Below are 21,675 nucleotides of genomic sequence, written 5' to 3' on the forward strand. Positions count from 1 at the left end.
TGCAAACTCACAATACTATTAATCTAAAAGGCACTAACAGTTTCACAGAGGTAAACAATTCGCCTGGATGTTTTGCATAATGCTGCTGAAAAATAGGACATATTTGGTTTTTTGGAGTGTCTTTGCAGACTGCAGGACATGACCCTAAAAAAATGATTGTCCTGCGAAATTCAGGACGTCTGGTCACCCTACATGATGCAATTACAGTAGCATCCATACAAGGAACATCTTCCGGTATTTTGGAAACTCAATGGAGTGCAAAGAAAAAAAAAGAAAGAAAAAATACTGGTCACTTGCATGAAAACAAATGCACACCAATGTAAGCTTGATACACATTAACAACTAAAGAACAAACACATAGGTGTAACAAGCCAGGCGAGGTCGTAGATCATGCACATGCGAATGGTGAAAATAGCTCTAACACTAGCTTCACTGTCGCTCTGTTATTTAAATTGGACATGCATGTAAAGAATTTTCAACTCTGAAAGAGAAAATATACGTGCAGAATTCAGAGTAACACTACATGTTTTAAGGACAACAGCACTAGTCATTAATAAGCCAACTGTTAACAAATGGTGGCTCCTACTTGTACTTGATACACAAAAATGGAAGATGCACGAAATATTCATTATGCACCCATGAAATGTTCATTAGGGTACTGTGAAAAATACTTATGTCTATATTCAGGAACACTTAACGGTTAAAATGTGACATTTCAATCCATTACAAGATACAACACCTGCGGGGAGAGACAAAGTTTTACTGTATAAAGTTTTAGTGTCCCAAAATATTGCCTCAACTTTATAAAAAAAAAACAAAAAAAAAAAACACTGCTTGTTCTAGAAATTCAGACCTTCCTATGTGACAAACCTCTACAAATTGTACTTGTATTTGAAAGTCCAGGGGTGAAAAAAAAGTAAATCAAATTTTTGTTGTAAACGAAGTAGTGGTCTCATTTCCTGCCATGTGGATGCTGTACTGGATTTTGCAACATGCTTTCTTTGCTTTCACGTGTTTGACACTTCCATTCATCATTGCATGTTTTTTGTACCTCTTCATTTACATGTTAAGTAATATTTTCCAATTAAAAGTTTATTTTTCTGAAGTTTGATGAAGTTCACTTCCCTGTTTCTCTCTCTCTCTCTCTCTCTCTCTCTCTCTCTCTCTCTCTCTCTCTCTCTCTCTGTCTGACCCTTCAATTATGAGATCCCTCTAATAAATAATGAAATGCATTGTAAATGTAATGAAATTGTTGATGCAATTTTCATCAAAACTAACAACTCTAAATGCAGGTATAACTTTCTACACCACCTATCACATAACATTAAATATCTTATCCCCCAAAGAAGCACATACAGGCAACAAAGACCTAACAAAGCATGTATAGTAGCTAAAGTGTAAAAAAAAAAACAAGATGTAACATAAGGAGTATGTAGTGGCATGTGAAACACTCCCATATTGTATCTCACATGAAACTGTTATTTCTGTACACTAGCTACTATGCGATGATATACTTGAGTATATCAATATTTGTGAGTGAAAATTGTAACGGTTCCGATTGTCTCATGATTATTTTCAAATTCTCCTAGCAGGAAGACTAATTATCGTAGAATTTTCGCTATCATTGTCACACAAAATTTGAACCTTCCTTAAAGTAATGAGCACTGTTTGGATTTATGTTGAAAAAAAAACAACTTAAAAATTACCGGAGCGATTTGAGATGACCGGACCCCCTCTCCGATTTTCTTCATATTTGGCATACTCACTAATTGAAGCCTCCTAATCACGAATCTGAAGTTAAAATTTGTCGGAAACGTCTAGAAATAGCAAAATAATCGAAAATAAGGTGTTAGTTTTCGGAATGGAAACTGTCGATTTTCGCAAAATTTTTTGTTTCACAATCAAATATATTTATTCCTGATACTACCACGACACCAAAGTTTAACTATGTTTCCTGACCTAACCGAACTAACCTAACTACGTGCCAATGGTTCGTGGGGCTAGCGTCAATGGTTCGAAATTTCTAGACGTGACGTACAATTTTTAACTTGAGATTCGTGATTAGTGTCACGTGCCAGTTTCACACGACACAATGAATGTTGCAAGGAGGAATGGTTTCTCGGAATCGACAAGAGATGGCAGCATGCTATATAAATAGGAGCGAAGGAGATTATAAAAAACTTAGAGCGGAGAAGATGGATGATATATATTATAGTAAATTGAGAAATATATAAAAGAAGAGTTCAAATACTATAATAGAAGTAAATAGAATGATGTATGTAGTAATGTAAAAGAATTCAGAATATAGCCGCATATGAAACGTTTAGGAAAGTCATTAAGCGACCAAATGAATTCAGAAATGTATCTCATCTCAATTTCTTTTTGATTCTCTGACGAGGAGAACATCGTCAGCTTTTGCATTTGTCCGTTCCCCGGTGGCGCTGTGTCAAATTAGACGCCCCGAAGCACTTTTCGGTTGCGCTTTTTATTAGTCGCACTGGGCCATTGGCAGCGCTCGTTATTAGCGATCCTGGTTATTCCCCTTTGGTCGTCAAATAGGAGGTGGCGCTATTGTCAGTTTAGTCGACCCTACTCTTTCTACAAGTATAGCTTGTATTGTTTGACAAAGAAGCGGGGGGGAAAGCGAGCACATAAATAAGATTACGCTTTAATAAAAGAAGAAGAAATTCAAAGAAAAAGAAGAAGCCGTTTTCATAATAAAAGAAGAAGAAGCTTTTTCCATATTAAAAGAAGAAGAAGCCTTTTAGAAGAAGAAGAAGCCTTTTAAAAGAAGAAGAAGCCTTTTAAAAGAAGAAGAAGCCTTTTAAAAGAAGAAGAAGCCGTTTCCATAAGAAAAGAAGAAGCTTTTTTCCATATTAAAAGAAGAAGAAGCCTTTTAAAAGAAGAAGAAGCCAATTAAAAGAAGAAGAAGCCTTTTCGATTATACATATACATATATTTTCTCTGTATTTTGTTAAGTTCTCAGAATATAGATCCGCATTTTACTATATCCTCTTGGCTATAAAACGCTTTCTTATTTGGAATTCTCAAACAAAGAACCTATCCCCCTGAGATTAAGATATCTGTAGCCGTGGTAAATAACATTAAGTACGTACCCACAAGGGGCGTAGCATTAGTGGCGCCCATAACGTGGAGCTTTATCTTACCCACGAATGAGAGGTAGCATTAGTGGCGACCAACGTTGCGGCTAGCAGAATTGTGATTAAGAAAGCGAAAAAGGAAGAAAGCCAAAATGGAGGAAGAAAATAAAATGGAAGGCGAGAACAGAGAAACTATAATGGAGGAAATGGAAGACAGAAAGGAAATATTAAACTGTTGTGGAAAAGAGGGAAATAAGGAAGAAACTATCCTATGCAGCTCATGCAAAGAAATGAAACATTGGCTATGTGAGAAGATAAGAAGAGAAAAGTACATAGGAATAAATGAAAGAGGAGATTACGTATGCAAAAATTGTAAGGAAGAAAGGATAAATGAAAAGGAAGAGAAGAAAAGGGAAAAGGAAGAAGAGAAAACGAAGGAAAAACCAAAGAAGACAGAAGAGGTGAACATGATAGAAATGTTCCAGAAGTTATCGATGCAGATAGAAGAAAGTAATAAAAAGAATAGCAGAGAAGCAAAAGAAAATAGCAGAAGATTAGAAAGAGAATTAAAAACACAGATGGAAGAAAATAGCAGAAGATTAGAAAGAAAGCTCGAAGAAAAGATAGATGAAAATAGTAGAGAATTAAAAGAAAATAGTAGAAAGTTAGAAGAAAAGTTAGAGGAAAGTAACAAAAAGATGGAAGAAAGGCTCGAGGAAAACAGTAGGAAATTGGAAGCCTCGAGATCCGAAACCCATGAGATGTTCTTGAGATTGAATGAAATGTGTGAAGGAAATAGAAAGTCGTTGGAAAGAAAGATAGAAGAAACAACGTCGTTAATCGAAAGTATAAGTTTAGATACAAATAGAAGAATAGAAGAGGAGGTTTCGAATCTCAGAGAGGAAAATAAACAAAGAAACGAAAATTTGGAGAGAAAGCTGGTTGAAAGTAAATCTCAAATAGAATTAACCGTTTCAAGAATAGAAGAAAACGAAAACAATATAGAATTAGCTGTTTCAAGAACAGAAGAAAATGAAAGCAAGACAGAAGTAGATGTTTCCAGAATAGAAGAAAATGAGGACAAGATAGAAGAAGCGAAGGTCCTTATAGAAGATAGAAGTTGGAAGATGAAAGAGGAAAGTTCCAATGACGAGCAGGACAGCAAGATAGAAGAAGAAGTTATAAAATTAAGCGAAGTAAACAAAGAAGAGACAGAGAAGAAAATAGAAGAAGAAAAAGAGGAAAGTTCCAATGACAAGCATGACAGCAAGATAGAAGAAGAAGTTACAAAGTTAAGCAAAGTAAACAAAGAAGAGGAAGATAAGAAAATAGAAGAAGATGAAAGAGGAATAGAAAGTGAGGAAAAATTTAGTTGTCAATGTAACGATGAAGAAATCCATGTCAAAATGAAGATAAAAGAAGAAAGTTCCAATGACGAGCATGACGGCAAGATAGAAGAAGTAGCTATAAAGTTAAGAGAAGAAACCACTCAGGAACTTAAAGAGGTCAAAGAAGAGGAAGATAAGAAAATAGAAGAAGATGAAAGAGGTATAGCAAGGGATGAAAAATGTAGTTGTGAATGTAATGATGAAGAGATCAATGTCGAAATGAAGATGATAGAAGAAAGTTCCAGTGACGAGTCTCTGACGGAGGAAGAAAATAAGCATAAGCCGAGCAGAAGATGTAAACAAAGAAGAAAGAGAAGTAAAATGAGATTTAGATATATTCACGTAAAAACATGGAAGAAGAGGAAGAGAAAGAAACTAAAAATAGAAAGGAACCTGAAGAAAGTTAAGAATACGCTAAAAAGAGTCGACATAGATCAAATGGATTCTGATGCTACTTCGCCAAAGAGAAGGAAGAAGAAGACGAGATGGAAAAGACAAGGAGAGCATGCATTTGATGAAGATGTAGAACATAAGAAGAAGACTTGGCAGAAACCAGATTGGAAGAAGAGAGATATGAAAATAATTTCTTTACTGGAAGAAAGTTGGAAGAGGAGGAAGAAGAATCTTGAGAAGAATAGAAAAGAAAATAGAAGAAAGAGAAGAAAAGAAGAGGAAGGAAAAGAGAAACAAGATAATAACAAGCAACGAGTATCTGAAAGAATCGGAAGAAACAAATATGACTGAATAGTGCAAAGGAAGGAGATGTTATGACTTATTTAGACTGGCAAGCAGACGTTTCTAGGATTAAAAAAGTTCTCTGTAAAAGTTCCAGTTCTCCAGAAGAAAAATTCGTGGAATTATTAGTTTGGGGCAAATAATAATGATCTAATTGAAAGAAGAAAAATTTTAATTCTTTGATGTTTAGTTCCTGTAAAAAGATATATGTATATATATGATAGTCATCGTTGGAGGAAAATCTATTCTGCAAGTGATATCTTAAAAAAGAATAATGACTGCTAATTTATGTCACCACCCCCATTGAACAATGAGACTGATAGCGAAAGATCAAACCTGTAAAAGAAGAGATGCCAAAGAAAGTAATATGGAAAATGGATGTAAACTTTTCAATTGTATGAACAGAAGAACAAAGAAGATAGAACAGTTAAGCACAGAAGGAAGTTAATTACGAAGAAAACTCTCAGGATAAAGGAGAAGACAATATGAAAGAAGATCGAATAGTATCAGTAAAATGAATTCTTTGCAAGCTTAGACGACTAAAGGTCATCGTGTATTTAGAAAAGTGTAAAACAAATGGGTTGTAATCCCAGAAGATAAAGAAAAATCGGTTGTATTCAGAGAAAAGGGTAGTAATCCCAGAAAATAAATATATCTAGATACATGCTGATATGGAATTAAGGCTGATGTGAAGAATTATTGTAGCTGATGGAAACACTTAGATGATCAACTTAGAGAAGAGAGAGAGTTCTTTGAAACGGAAAAATCTGAGCTAACTGAAAATCTGTAGAGAGATTGCTGAAAGAAGAAAAGGGCGAAACGAAAATTACTATTTTGGCAGGACATCGTCAGGTAAAGACTATCTTGGAGAAAACAGACGAGCAGACTTGCAGCAGATGAACTATTGAAGATTTATATTTTGTATCTAGAAATAACTTAAGATGTCACGAATATTTCAGGAACGTGGTGATAAGATATCTAGAAACGAAAATAGAAAGAAGAGAGAAATAGAGAGATGAGGAAAAATGCTGCATGCCAGGAGATATAATTTCACAGTGAAAGTGAAAAGCAATGTAAGCTGTAGAAATGAGAACCAATGAGAAAAGTCAAACGAGATGTAGAGAAAGTGGAAAAATTTATCTATTTCCAAAAGATTTTTTCCAATATATAAATTTTTATCCTCAAGGAGGGGGATATTGTGTCACGTGCCAGTTTCACACGACACAATGAATGTTGCAAGGAGGAATGGTTTCTCGGAATCGACAAGAGATGGCAGCACGCTATATAAATAGGAGCAAAGGAGATTATAAAAAACTTAGAGCGGAGAAGATGGATGATATATATATTATAGTAAATTGAGAAATATATAAAAGAAGAGTTCAAATACTATAATAGAAGTAAATAGAATGATGTATGTAGTAATGTAAAAGAATTCAGAATATAGCCGCATATGAAACGTTTAGGAAAGTCATTAAGCGACCAAATGAATTCAGAAATGTATCTCATCTCAATTTCTTTTTGATTCTCTGACGAGGAGAACATCATCAGCTTTTGCATTTGTCCGTTCCCCGGTGGCGCTGTGTCAAATTAGACGCCCCGAAGCACTTTTCGGTTGCGCTTTTTATTAGTCGCACTGGGCCATTGGCAGCGCTCGTTATTAGCGATCCTGGTTATTCCCCTTTGGTCGTCAAATAGGAGGTGGCGCTATTGTCAGTTTAGTCGACCCTACTCTTTCTACAAGTATAGCTTGTATTGTTTGACAAAGAAGCGGGGAGGAAAGCGAGCACATAAATAAGATTACGCTTTAATAAAAGAAGAAGAAATTCAAAGAAAAAGAAGAAGCCATTTCCATATTAAAGGAAGAAGAAGCTTTTTCCATATTAAAAGAAGAAGAAGCCTTTTAGAAGAAGAAGAAGCCTTTTAAAAGAAGAAGAAGAAGCCTTTTAAAAGAAGAAGAAGCCTTTTAAAAGAAGAAGAAGCCTTTTAAAAGAAGAAGAAGCCGTTTCCATAAGAAAAGAAGAAGCTTTTTTCCATATTAAAAGAAGAAGAAGCCTTTTAAAAGAAGAAGAAGCCAATTAAAAGAAGAAGAAGCCTTTTCGATTATACATATACATATATTTTCTCTGTATTTTGTTAAGTTCTCAGAATATAGATCCGCATTTTACTATATCCTCTTGGCTATAAAACGCTTTCTTATTTGGAATTCTCAAACAAAGAACCTATCCCCCTGAGATTAAGATATCTGTAGCCGTGGTAAATAACATTTAAGTACGTACCCACAAGGGGCGTAGCATTAGTGGCGCCCATAACGTGGAGCTTTATCTTATAGCTCTTTTCAGTTCTTACGTCGTGCGCTCTAGAAGCTGGCAGGGGAAGTGGGGAGTGGGGAACATACCGCTGACCAACCAGAGAACAGACCACCTAGCGGTGGTGCCGAGAGTTACGCAGTCGCGGGAGGAAGCTGCAGCGCTAACTTCGATCTACATGTTGCTGTGTTGCCAATTCGTCGCGCTGCTGACGGTGTTTTACCAAAGTGTCGATTCCTGTTTGTTATGGGCGGAATGTAGGAATAACGTGCGTGTGAGTAATTGTTGTCGCGTCGTGTATTGGCAAACTGCATTGTTTGGCCGATAAACGTGAGTTGTGGATGTGAAGTTAATTTGTACTCTCGTTGTTCCATTGGGAGCTTTGTGTTTATCAACACAGTACGTATCGTACGATGGCGAACAGGAAAGAGGTAGTTCGTAGCCAAGGCAGGAAAATAATCAGTAGGGTTCATGGATATTTTCAAAAGGAAGCAGAGAACAGTGGTCCCTTGGTAAGTGTGCACAAAGTGCAACAGAGAGTGTCGGAAGCCTGTGGAGTGAGTACGCGAACTGTGCAGCGTATTGTTAGGGAAGGCAAAGACAGTCTTGAGGCGTCGGGTTCCACGTCATTTGAATCACCGCGCAAACGCATCAAAAGGAACAGTATCACAAAGGCAATCGACGGTTGCGATAAAGATATAAGAAGAAGAATCATTCTCGGGTATTATGTAAAGGGTGAATATCCAACACTGAACAAATTATGCGTTGATTTGCAAACACAAATAAGCTTTCAGTGGGGAGTTTCGTCATTGTGGAGGATACTGAAGTCTATGGGGTTCAAGTACAAAAAGAGCAACGACGGTAGACGATTTCTGATGGAGAGAGCCGATATAGTTACAGCCAGAGTAACGTTTTTGCGAAAAATGCATCTTCTCAGAAATAAGGAACCTTTGCCCTATATATTTTATTTAGATGAAACGTACATACATCAGAATTACGCTCCAACGAAAATCTGGCAAAATGAAGAGGGTACAGGGGGTTTAAAAGTGCCCGTGGGTAAAGGTGGGCGCATTATTGTTTGTCACGTAGGTTCCAGTCACACTGGTTTTCTACAGGAATGTAAATTAGTTTTCAGGCCAAAGGCAAAATCGACGTCTGATGACTACCATACTGATATGAACGCTAAAGTATTTACACAGTGGTTTTTGGAGTTTTTAGATACGCTTGACAAAAGGAACATCAAAGACGCAGTGATTGTAATGGACAATGCTAGCTACCATTCGGTACAGTTGGAAAGAATTCCTACAACGAATACACGAAAAGCTGATATCATATCGTGGTTATCTGTTAGGAATATTCCTCACGACAGCAATCTCACCAGAGCTGAACTGTTGTCTCTTGTGAACTTCGCCAAACCAAAGGCCAAAATGTACGAAATTGATACACTTGCTGCGAGAAAGGGACATACCGTTGTTCGTCTACCGCCCTACCACTGCCAGTACAACCCCATAGAACTCATTTGGGGAAACGTTAAAAGTGGCGTGGGGAAAAGGAACAAAACATTCAAACTGGCTGATGTCCAATGTTTAATGGAAGAGGAACTGGATAAAGTAACACTGGAGGACTGGAAGGCTTGTGTGTCACATGCAGAGAAATTTCAAGAGGAAGAGTACGCAAGGGACGTGGTATTGGATACGGTCATGGATCCGATCGTCGTGAATCTACGTGACGACAGCCACAGCGAGGAGTCAAGTAGCGAGGATATTTCCGGTGACGGCTCTGGTGAAGATGCTGAGTGCCTTCCCGCGGATACTTAAGCAGGTGTAAGGTAAGCAAATGTGTTGTATACCATACACCTGACATGTCTCTGTTTTGTAAACCAATTGTTTTTCGGTCTGTTGTCAATGAACCTTTTTATACACTTGATACCATATACTTATTGGCATGCGCGCCGACTACGTGGGTGCTCCGGGGCTCGAGCACCCGCATAAATAATCTTGTGGGTGCCTCGCACCCACAAGATTTTTAGTTTCATAAAAACAAAATAAAATAAATATTTCTCACTTGCCATTATCAAAAAATAATAAGCAATTAAAACATTGAGATGGAAGCTAAAATTTCTAACCTCTAAAACATAATTGTTTCAAATGTGTTTGTGCAAAGGCAACCAAGCAACAGATTTCCCCCTTCCTTGCCTGTCTCTGGTCAAGTCAAAGGCAGTCCCCACAATAACAATGGAAGTATATTGTATTGTGAATAGAATCCCGTCTTTTCGGCTTGCTTTGATGTTTCCTTACAAGTGACACACTACAATACGCCCACTCCATTCGTCAACATTTGTTTTAAAATAACTACTTGCCGACTACCTCAATAGTTGATTTTTTCTTCTCTTGTTTGTGATTTTAACTATACCTGTTACTTCTTGTACCTCTGAGCGGTTGTTTAAAGTATACAATACTTGATAATTACAGATCTAACCGCCATTGATATGCACCCACAGAAATTTTGGAAAGTCGGCGCCCTTGCTTATTGGTATTCTATAAACCACAAGATGGGGATAATACGCATACTCACGCCATACGCGAACAATGGGACGTTGGTATTTCATGTTTCTTTCTATTTCAACTCGCCTTGTCGCCTCGCTACTCTGGCAATGCTGTAGTCTCTCTCTCTAACCGTGTTGTCTCGTTGCGCTGGATAGGTCGTTTCCCCGCTCTCCACTTCCCCTGCCAGCTTCTAGAGTGCACGCCATAAGAACTGAAAAGAGCTATACCCACGAATGAGAGGTAGCATTAGGATGCTTCAATTAGCGAGTATGTCAAATATGAAGAAAATCGTAGAGGGGTCCGGTCATCTCAAGTCATACCAAATTAATTACCTTACGCAAGCATGTATGTTTCCCATGGAGAATGTATTTTCCATTGACAAGCGACTGTTAAGTATCGTAGACTAGTGAGAATTAATGTAGAAGTGGCCCCAAGTTCTTTTTCTTTTATTGCGATTTCATCATGCTATGAATGCAATTTTAACATGGTACGATTTCGATTTACTTCTGTTAATACATATTGCGGAGTTGTAGTGATTACTTAAGATTTTATTCAATATATGCTTTCACAGTTAGGTAAGACAGGCCAGGTTTGGTTCTCTTAGTATTAAAATAAAGTATCTAAATGCATTGTACTAAGGTTCCGATTTACTTCTACGGTAACACTTTCAAATGTTTTATGGGTAACACTTCGATATGGTCCCAACGGATTTCTTCATTTTTACAGAAGAAACTACGGTAACGATTAGATATAGCAGAAACACATTTCTTGAAATTTACAGGAGAAAAGACTAGAAAGTACATACGGAATTTAGTTCTTGTGGACTTTCTGAAGCTGGGAAAAGTGTTTTTTCGAATTGTGCATGTTATTCGGCCTGCAAATAAGGTATATTTCGACATTCATGTATTTCCGTTGCACGATAGCTCGTGCCACCATTACCATCAACTACGTGAATCAAATGTTCTGTGCGTTCGATTACGTAACCCCCTGTCAGTGTAGCAACCACGCGGTAGTTTTACAAGATGACGTGTGAGCGGGATTTTTTTTTCCAATTTAATTTTCTGTTTGCCTAAGCTAACCTTCCGTGAATGGTTTGTGGATTAAAAACAATCATTTTTCAGTTAATAAGTGTTAGTGTAACAACCACGCGGTAGTTTTACAAGATGACATGTGAGCATTTTTTTTTCCAATTCAATTTTCTATGTTTGCCTAACCTAACTGAACCTAACCTAACCTTCCGTGAATGGTTTGTGGATCAATTTTCCCTTAAAAACCTTTTGTGAATAGTTTGTGCAGCATTTATCGGTTCATAAGTTTGAAAACACTGCATATCAGCTGACGATAGACAACGTGAGTCAAAATTTGGCTGCCAATTAGCAACGACCAATAAATACTTATAATGTTAAAAATAACGCTTTTCTCATTGAAAAAAGTAATCCCTAGTTGAAAAATGTTCCGCTATGCATATGAGGTAAGTAGAAATGAATTTTATTTCAAAATAAACGAGTTAAATTTGTTTCCACTATATCTAACTAGTACCGAAACTACTTACGTTAATGAGTTTCTGTAGCATTTATAAGTTCGTGGAGGCATTTTCTTTCATCGTGGAATGTATTTCACCGGGAATTCATGTATTTTTCAACAGAAATATCTTTCCGCCGCACAATTGCCGTTGCTTTCATTTCCTTCCACTACGTGAACCAGATGTTGCGTACATTTGATGACGTAACCCCCTGTCAGTGTTTCCAACCACGCCGTTGTTTTGCAAGAAGATGACAATTTTAACTATGTTTGCCTAACCTAACCTAACCTACCCTTGCCATGCATGGTTTTTGGGGCTATCAGTGCATGGTTCGTGGGGCTATCTGTGAATGGTTTGTAAGGCTACGTGTGATGACAATTTTAACTATGTTTGCCTAGCCTAACCTAACCTTGCCGTACATGGTTTGTGGGGCTATCCGTGCATGGTTTGTGGGGCTATCCGTGCATGGTTTGTGGGGCTACGCGTGCATGGTTCGTGAGGATTTTTCAGTTGAGAAGGTTGGAAACACTGCATACCCACTGATGATCTACCATGCTAGTCAAGCTGTCTCGCCATATTGTGTGTTTCGCAAGCAAAAAAAGGAAGAACAATAATTACTCCTGATGTCAAATATTCAAATTATTTTCGTTAAAAAAGCAAAATACCACCTTGAAGAATCTTTCGTAATGCAGGATAGGTAAGTACGAATGTTAAAAATCACAATATAAACGAGTGAGAGGTGTTAGGACCATACCGAAGTAGTAATGTTTAAGGATTTTTTAGTAATCGTTAAAACTCCAAGTATGTGTTAACAGACATAGCGTATATAAAAATCGAACAATGTGTAAAATGTGTGTGTAGCATGATGAAATCGTGGTACCAGTTTTGTATGGGCACAACACCTCTCATTTGTTTATTTTGTCATTTTTAACATTCGTACTTACACCTTCTTAACTGAAATATGCCTCACAAACCATTCACGGTAAGGTTAGGTTAGGCAAACATAGTTAAAATTTGGGGTAGTAGTAATATCAGGAATGTATATTTTGTTTTTATGTCTTCTTGCAAAACAACGGCGTGGTTGGAAACACTAACAGGGGAACGAATTTACAATACCGGACCACTCTCCAATTTCTATGAAATTTCACCTACTCACTAACTGAGACCTCCTAATCACAAATCTGCATGTAATAATTGGCGGTCAAGTATGGAAATGTAGAGAAAAACAAAATAAATTATTTTTCCCTAACGTAGCGTAACCCTACCGTAACAACAGCAGCTTTACGGAAGATGCCAAACTTACCTACTCAAAGTAAGTAATAATGTTTCATTGTATTTATGCTAATGAAACCTAACCTAACAGGCCTAACCTAACCTCATAGGCATTCCTCGTCTGACGTGTGTTCTGCCATTCTTCAATGCTGAAGACAATGTAACTGAGAACGCAAGTGTGGAAATGCTGGAGACAGCGTAACGAATTGGGTCTCACTTATTACACAATACTTGACCAACGTTGTGTTCAGACGTAAAGGCAGAAAGCTTTTCAATTTTAGTGTGTTCTCTTAGCGTAAATAATAATGTTTCGTTGTATTTATGCTAATGGTAAATAACAAGTCTAACCTAACCTCATAGGTATTCCTTGTCTGACGTCAGAACACAAGGTTGGTCGAGTATTGTGTAATAAGTAAGACACAATTTGTTATGCTGTCTCCAGCGTTACCACACTGTTGCGACAAGAAAGGTGGTAGCGAATTGCGAAAGAAACATGGTTCTCAATTGCTTTGTATGGAGAATCATCGTGGTATTTAACAAGGTTATTCTACAACTTCTACACACTATTTTACAATTTCCATGCTTGACCGCCAATTATTAGATGCAGATTCGTGATTAGGAGGTCTCAATTACTGAGTATGCGAAATTTCATAGAAATTGGAGAGTGGTCCGGTATTGTAAACTCATGCCATAGTTCTGTAAAAATGAAGAAATACGTTGTGCCGATATGAAACTGTTAAACAAAATGAACTTGAGCCTTTTCCCTTTAAGTTTATAGTTTTAGCTTTTCGATACGTATTACTCACAAAGTTTGGTAAATTTGCTCTTCAAACACCCAAAGTTCCGTTTCAAATCAAAAGATTTCTTCAAGTTATTTTGATTCTTGCACGTGGCCTGTTGGCTAGGTGCGAGGACCAGTGGAAACTTCTAGTTCCTTGTAGTATAGCCTGACAAGTTAAGTCCCGATATGCGCAGATCGCTGCGGAGCACTTCCATTACGTCATCATCCCCACCACTCATGTACGTACTGGTCTGAAGTTGAGAGTACGAGTGGTGCCAACTCAGCAAAATTAAGCTAAAACAAATATGACAAACGATTTTTACTGTGTGAATTTACGGTGCGGGCTCATATCAGTTTATCAGTGGTTCATTTAATTTAATCCGGTCTTTGAAAATGCATGCAGTGCGCGGATCGTAAACTGAAGTATTACGCACGTGCGTTAAGGTTTATAACGACAAGAAACGTCTGGGCGAATGACTTCATTTTCTGAATGCAACATCGAGCAGTGGCCTGTTTTATTTATATAAAAAGCCGAGTGGGGTGGGGGTTATTTTGCTTATCTTACAACAATCACTACGAGAAGGCAATCTGTTAACATGCTTGCCTGTGTTCTTTTTTAAACCATTGAAATGTTCTTGCTCTTTACTCTTGGCTGCATATTTTTGAAATGCAAAAATCAAATCATGCTGGGTTCAACGAAATCCACAATCTGGTCTGGAAAGCCACTTAGAGGACAGGCCAGATAAATTGTTTACAATGTTACAACACATTTGCGAAATCAGAAGGAGTTACATAAACATAAGTATAATGTTGTCGAGTCCACAAGCACCGCCACGGTTAGTTTCTCAAGTTTTAAAAGAATTGGATTGGATTGCTTTGTTGTTTTAAGTCCACTTTATGCACAATAAGGCTAATTGGGACTGGACCTACAGTTTAAAGCGGGATCCGAACCAATGTGTGCCTCCACCGGGAACCCTTGATTACAAGGCGACGACGCTACCACTGCGCCATCGGGGAGGCCAAGTTTTAAAAGAAGGAAAAAGAGTCATTGGTGAAAGGTGAGCTGAATTAGGTAGAAAACAGGCCAGGAAAAAGCAAATACAAATTTCGGTAACGGTAGTATAAGCCGGAGACAGATTTCTTAAAATTTACAGGAGAAAAGACGAGAAAGTACTTACGGAATTGCGTTCTTGGGGACTTTCTGAAGCCGGGGAAATTGTTTTTTAGAATCGTGCAACGTATTTTGCCTGTAAATAAGGTATTTTTCGTCAATCATGCATCTCCGTTGTACGATAGCTCGTGACGCCATTACCGTCAACAACGTGAATCAAATGTTCCGTGCGTTCGGCTATGTAACCCGCTCACAGTGTAGCAACCACGCGGTAGTTTGACAAGATGACGTGTGAGCGAGTTTTTCTTTCCAATGTAAGGTAAAACTAGCTTACGTCCTTTTCCTAAGGAATACGTGTCATATATCGTTGGAAAGCTTATTTTATAAGGAATTGAACAACGTAAATCCCAAAGCGAGCAAAAATTTCCTGAAGGAGTAAATCGAGAAAAACCTATGTTGTCCGGATATGCGCAATTGAACGTACTGAGGAATTTTTTAGATGATGAAGCACATATTTAGGGGTGAAATGAGTGCTAATGGAACCTAACCTAACAGGCCTAACCTAACCTCGTAGGCATACCTCGACCCCGTGAATGGATAGTGGGGCTATCGTGAACTGAAAGTGTAAAAAGAAAAGGTACTTACCCGAAGAGATGCCGGGTGCCGCACAACGATCGCGCACCGCGAACGCAAAGAAGCAATCACCATGCAGATAAGGACGTAAAGTAGAGTCTAGCCTCAATTCTCGCTTAAAAACCTTTTGTGAATAGTTTGTGTGGCATTTATCGGTTCATAAGTTTGGAAACACAGCACATCAGCTGACGATACTGCATATCAGCTGACGATAGACAACGTGAGTCAAAATTTGCGCGCCGAATTAGCAACGACCAATAAATGATTATAATGTTAAAAATAACGCCTTTTTCATGGGAAAAAAAGTGTACCCCAGCTTGAAAAATCTTCCGCTATGCATATGAGCTAAGTAGCAATGATTTTTATTTCAAAACAAACGAGTTTAATGTGTCTCCGGCTTATACTACTGGTACCCAAATTTCGTTGAAAATCCTCGGACCATTCGGCTCCCTCCAAGTTACAACACTGCGAACCAACTTCGCTGCAGAAAATGCAGAGGGGAAATGTTGTGCGAGATGCGCAACAGCTATTTGCAGCGTCTTGTTTTTAAACTTGTCAAGTTATAGTAATATATTCCACTTAAAAGCACTGGATTTGTTTGCCTGTATGTTTCTTTTAAAAGAGTGTGGACTGTGCAATGAACAAAACATAGGGTATTTTAAACTAGTCCAGGAACAGCTTCAAACCCTATTTTTTTTTCATTTCACTACATATTTTACCACTTGGAATAATGTATTCTTCGTACCTGTCGTATCGAAGTTGTATATACTATGACATTACAATTTACACATTTTACAATTCAACTTCAAAATTCACGGGTATTGTCGTCTGCCAATTTCTGATGTGTGTAATCGATTTAATCGATTCGATTATACTACTACGCAACTGCGATTTGTACGTACGGCCAAGGCGTACGGCTTCCTTATTTGATTCACATAATCGATTGTTTCTTTTCGAGTTTATCGCAGGTCAATAGGGGTGTGCGGGATCCCGAAAAGTTGAGACCGGGATCTGGAAAAAAATTCCCGTCCCTATCCCGACTTCGGGAAATGACTTTCCGACTTTTCTGGATCCCGAGCAGTCGGGAAATTCCCAATGGTCATTTTATAAAGTCATTAATTCTCGACGATTTCTGCATTATTTATTTATTTATTTGTTGCGTCTTGTTTATCATGGCGAAGTTAAGGCTTTGTAGCCTTTTCTACCACTTAACCATGTTTACAACAACATTTAAACCATTACATAGAAAGGTAAATATTAAAATATAGAAAGAGAAATATAAAATTACAAAGAAAAAAATACAGAAAAAAATGAAAAAAAAATACATACGGGAATAAAAACCTAACCTATACTCACGAGCGTACAACAAAACACACACATACACACACACACACACACACAATCAGATATTCAAGACAGTAGTCAGGGATTTGAAATATTAAGGTGAATAAGGGTCGACTACGTGGGTGTTCCGGGGCTCAAGCACCCACATAAATAATATTGTGGGTGCGCCACACCCACAAGATTTTTAGTTTGATAAAAACAAAATAAAATAAATATTTCTCACTTGCCATTATCAAAAAATAATAAGCAATTAAAACATTGAGATGGGACAGACTTTGATAAAGACAAGCTAACATTTCACAGGGACATGTTTCTAGATGTGTACAGAACGAACAAAGAAAAATTGGCCAACTTGTCAGACATTACAAATATTTTAAGTAGAGAAAACAGTGGTCCCATGCGTGAAATGCTCACAGAATTTGTGAAGTTTGTAGGGGTGATTTTAATTATACCTGTTACTTCTTGTACCTCTGAGCGGTCATTTTCAGAAATTTTGAAAAGTCGGCGCCCTTGTTGTTATTGGATATTGTTTGTTTTTGTACCAGAAATGCAAAAACAATCACTTTAGGTGAAAATGACGTGTAGAATTCGAGATTTCTAGAGCTTCGGGAAATTTCGAACATTACCCGACTTTGTCGGGAAATTGAGAATTTTTCCCGTCCCGATCACGTCCCGACCCAAAAAATTCTGTCCCGCACACCACTACAGGTCAATGGGTGCGTTCCGAAAATCTTAACGAAACGAACGCATTCAACGAAAGTAAATGGGCTCGTGAATCTGGTGAAACTAGTTATTTTACAGACTTACGGGACACTCTAGGCGAAAGCGCAGGCGCAGCGATTTGTTTAGAAAAAGTTTCCACATGGCGCTCAGCGGAAGGCATGTCCTTACGGCAAAAATAAACTCTACTGTGGGCACTGTTGCTCATTTTAATCACATTCTAAGAACGGTTATAGACACACTCATCTTGTGCATATTGCTTCATATCGCTATCTGTTAAAATTATAATACATTTTCCGAACTAGTGCAGTTTGAATCCATCAGCACGCGCGTTGTCTGGAAGCAGCAGACGATTCGCACGGAACAAACCAGCCTCCTGGTCCGTGCGTTTGGTGAATCTCGTTCTTGCACGAAACGCACGGAATGCGACTTTTGGGACAGCATAAAGAAACTCACGAAACGCACTGAAGCACTTATGGAACAGCCAGTTACCATAACTCGTTTAACGCGTTTACCTCGTGCGACTTTCGGAACGGGCCCATGGATATGGGGGCTATTCACCGGATGTTGGCGCGGGCGGGAACTAGGGTTCCCAACTCTGACCGGCACAAGGACAACCCCTCCCCCCCAAATCTTAGGAGTATTAAAAAAAGTCCGAATGCATTTTTAAGCTATTTTAATAATCTGATACTGATATTTACAAAAAATGCAGCAACAGCGATGCTTCAGTTGCATGGAGAAATATCCAGTGAAACTATTTTGTGTCCTTTTCTCCAAGGATTCTAAGCGTATTTTACACTTTACTTGACATTCTGGCATATAAAGGAGAAACATTACTCCCTGTGACATTTGTAGACGCCTACTATTGTGGCGTATGACTTGTGTGAAGTCATTCATCCAAGACGGTTGTCTCTGAATACATTACCAAAGACCATATCTCCTAAACTCCTTTGGGAGTCATTTTGACCATTTGTAAGTTTATTGGGTTTTTGCACGAAGGGAAGATATGTGTATGGTGGATTCCTTCATTTGGAGGCATGCAATCATGTGTTACTACAGGTGTTTTACTGGAAGATGTCAGAGACCATACATGACGTCCGAAATACAAGATGGTCGTCGTGGAGGTTCTGCACATAAAATACTGTCCATATCCTGATTTAGAGTTCGATTATCATATATTTCCAGAGGCATTTTCTGTTAATAAATAACAAGTGAAAAATAATCGTTATTATTATTATCATTATCATTACTATTATTATAACTATTATAGTAAAGGAGTAATAACACCACCTGTGACTTCCGAATTGTGTTTTGAAATGTAAGCAGCTCACCTGTTATCAAGATTAAGAATGGCTGTAATCATTTGGGAAAAATAATGTCATCAATACAGTCACCTTAGTGAAATTCCTCGTCACTCTGATCTGAATCTCTGTCCTGTAAGTCATTGTTATCACACTTTTTTCATCTGCACTACAAAGACAGTTCAGTAAGTCGCAGGGACTGATCTCGGCATATGCATGAACATTTCCTCTTTCCGCAACCACATATCAACTATAATATTCTCTGAAGCTCTAGGTAGGGTGAATATGATAAGAATGATATTCTTGTCATCTTCATTTTCTTCTATCTCCATTCAACAGACTATTGGGCTGGGTACTTTTGGATGTTCCTTTTCTGCTTTTATTTCACTCCATTACTTGGAAGTAACTTCTTCTGGTGAAAGGTGTGAGTGAGGAGCACTTTGGTGGCAGCGTTCACAATATTAATGGTATCCCAGTTTGTGTTTGTACTTGCAAAGAAGGCAAAGAAGTGGTTCTTGAACGTATTTGATTTGCGCAGAAGATGATGTGCTTTAATATCTTGCAAACATGGGTTCTCCTGGATTCGATGAACAAGATGACAGAATGAAAGAATGAATTGATTTATTTCACTTCTCGTTTCTGCTACTTTTGGCTAATTTCAAAGATGAGAATGAATGATGATAAGATGAAATAGATGAAACGACAATCACAAACACATATGGACAGCACACAACTAATGTCCGATGGGTCTCGACGCCAGAGCATTGTTAGTCTGTAAAATGCAGCCCAGTGTGTACTAAGTGGAAGTGAGGTTGACATTTGGGTGTCTCTTACACCCCGAATATGATGACACGATTTTTAAGAAATTCATTCATATAGTATACGTACCTGACACCAAAATCGAAGATTTCGGCAAACTACTGTTTCAAGGCTCACGTCTTGCTCCAACCAAAGTGCCCCTCATACCTTTCATCAGAAGGAGTTGTTACTTCCAACTATTCGAGTGAGATTAAAGCAGAAAAGGAACATCCAAATCTACCCAGCCCAATAGGCTGTTCATGAAAAAAGAATTGTGGATGACAATAAGATCATTCTTGTCATATTGACACTGCCTAGAGCTCCAGAGAATGTTTAATGAGGAAGTCACAGACGACGTTATTACTCCTTTACCATAATACGGTAGTGTCCAAAGAGTAGGAAAATGGGAGGGGAAGATTTGCACGACCACCATAAATAGTTATCAAGGAGTGTAACTCACCTTACGCGCATAGGCAACAGTACTGCTAGTGTCAAATAGAGCCGTGATGGAAAGGTAAACAAAACACAGCATATCAGAACAAAATTCAAATTCAAATCATCTTTACCTAAGGGCTAGGTTCAGCCTGTGGGTGTTCTCCCACCTAAGAGTGTCTCATTCTGTATCGCAGGCTCATTGTGATCGGAGGACCATCTCTTGGTAAAGATGCAATGTACAGTAAGAGCATAGCACAAAGACGTCACCGAAGAATCATCGGATGCCTGGAAGCAGGTCCAACACAGACTGAAGTCACTGCAGTGTTGACTGTGCAACAGTCATTTCCAGGCTTTGGCGACAGTTTCAAGACACAGTAGATGATCATGGTAGGCCAGAAAGTTGTCAACGAGTAACAACGCCACAACAGGGCCGATATCTGGATTTAACTGCACACTAAACCGGACGATGTCTGCAAGACAACTGTCCTCAGAGCTTGCAGCCACCTCAGGGGTTAGAGTTTCTCTCGCCAAACTGTGTACCGGAGTCTCAGGACAGCTGGTCTCTATGCCAGATATCCAGTAGTGTGTGTTCCGCTTTATCCAGTGCACAAAAGGGCCGCTTACAGTGGAGTCAGCATCATCGAAATTGGACCCTGAACGAATGGAGGAACGTGTTCTTCACAGATCAGTCCAGATTCACTTTGTAAAATGATTCCTGTCACACATTCAAATGGAGAGAGCCTCGATCACGATGTTATCCAAGGAATGTCGTGGAAAGGGATTAGTTTGGTCACAGATAAAGATATACGAGAAGTGAAAGTTGTCTCGGATTTCGATGACGTCAAGCTTAGCGTCCGAGCGTTGAAATTTAGCAGTGCCATCTCTTGTCTTTTTGTGGCAGAAGAAGTGGAAGGAAGATTTCGAGTAGTGCCTCTCAGCGCCCCTCAACGTATTATACCGAAACTTCTTGCGAGAGGTCGTTTCCAGTGGGAGGTCATTGCACCGGTTTTCCTGCCTTAGATGAAGATCTGCTTATATATCTCTATCTGTGATTGAACTGTATTTTCAAGTCAGCAAGCAGATTTTCAGGAAAAATATTTCTTTCCGAATATGATTTGAATTTTGTTAAATTTTAAAGTTAAAATAGAGCAAGTTCGGCAACGATGAGAAAGGCCCAGGTGCATGGCATGCTGTTAATAACAATAAAGAAAAAAGAGCCTTCTGTATCTTCGTTCAGGCGCTAAAGGCCTGGCTCCGCGTGCCTTGACTGCCGAGATCAGCCGAACCATACCTAACACTACCGAAACATCATGGATGCGCTAGTCTCAGCGCATCGGATTTCGCCTTGGCCGCCGGAATGGTCGGGGGTAACAACATTGCACTCAACAGGAACCGTAGCGGGCCTGGGCTCTCATTTGGATGCGCTAAATTTTGCGAATCCCTTGCGTATTTCTAGCCGTTTTATGCTGCCTTTTGACTAATTTTGCACAAATTTGAGAATATTCCGACTCTTTCTTTTTTGATTCTTCCCTAATATATTTAAAAAATAATATTTTTATTATTTTTCTTGGTCATCGGCGCATCTCCCTCGCCTCTGCATGGTACGAAGCTGATACTTGGTAATGTGGTTGTATAAAGTATTCAGCACTTTTCTGTTTTCGTTTCTTTATTATCATTATTCT

At 38.5% G+C, this 21,675-nt stretch overlaps 1 protein-coding gene across 4 annotated transcripts in view; it reads right to left on the reverse strand.

Moving 5' to 3' along the window:
- LOC145997211 (RCC1-like G exchanging factor-like protein) overlaps nt 1-16,256 on the reverse strand; it is a 78,955-nt gene extending 62,699 nt beyond the window's left edge. Inside the window, exon 1 of one of the 4 annotated variants that reach the window (XM_083133971.1) lies at nt 13,677-13,739. The gene's annotated coding sequence lies outside the window, so the exon portion shown is untranslated. Of the gene's footprint in view, nt 1-13,676; nt 13,785-16,140 lie in introns of those variants that run through there. The other 3 variants (XM_083133967.1, XM_083133968.1, XM_083133969.1) reach the window with 3 other exon arrangements.
- Nucleotides 16,257-21,675: the final 5,419 nt, after the last annotated feature.

The sequence above is a fragment of the Lepisma saccharinum genome, chromosome 13, assembly GCF_977018435.1.
Source record: "Lepisma saccharinum chromosome 13, izLepSacc3.1, whole genome shotgun sequence".
NCBI classification, from domain to species: domain Eukaryota; kingdom Metazoa; phylum Arthropoda; class Insecta; order Zygentoma; family Lepismatidae; genus Lepisma; species Lepisma saccharinum.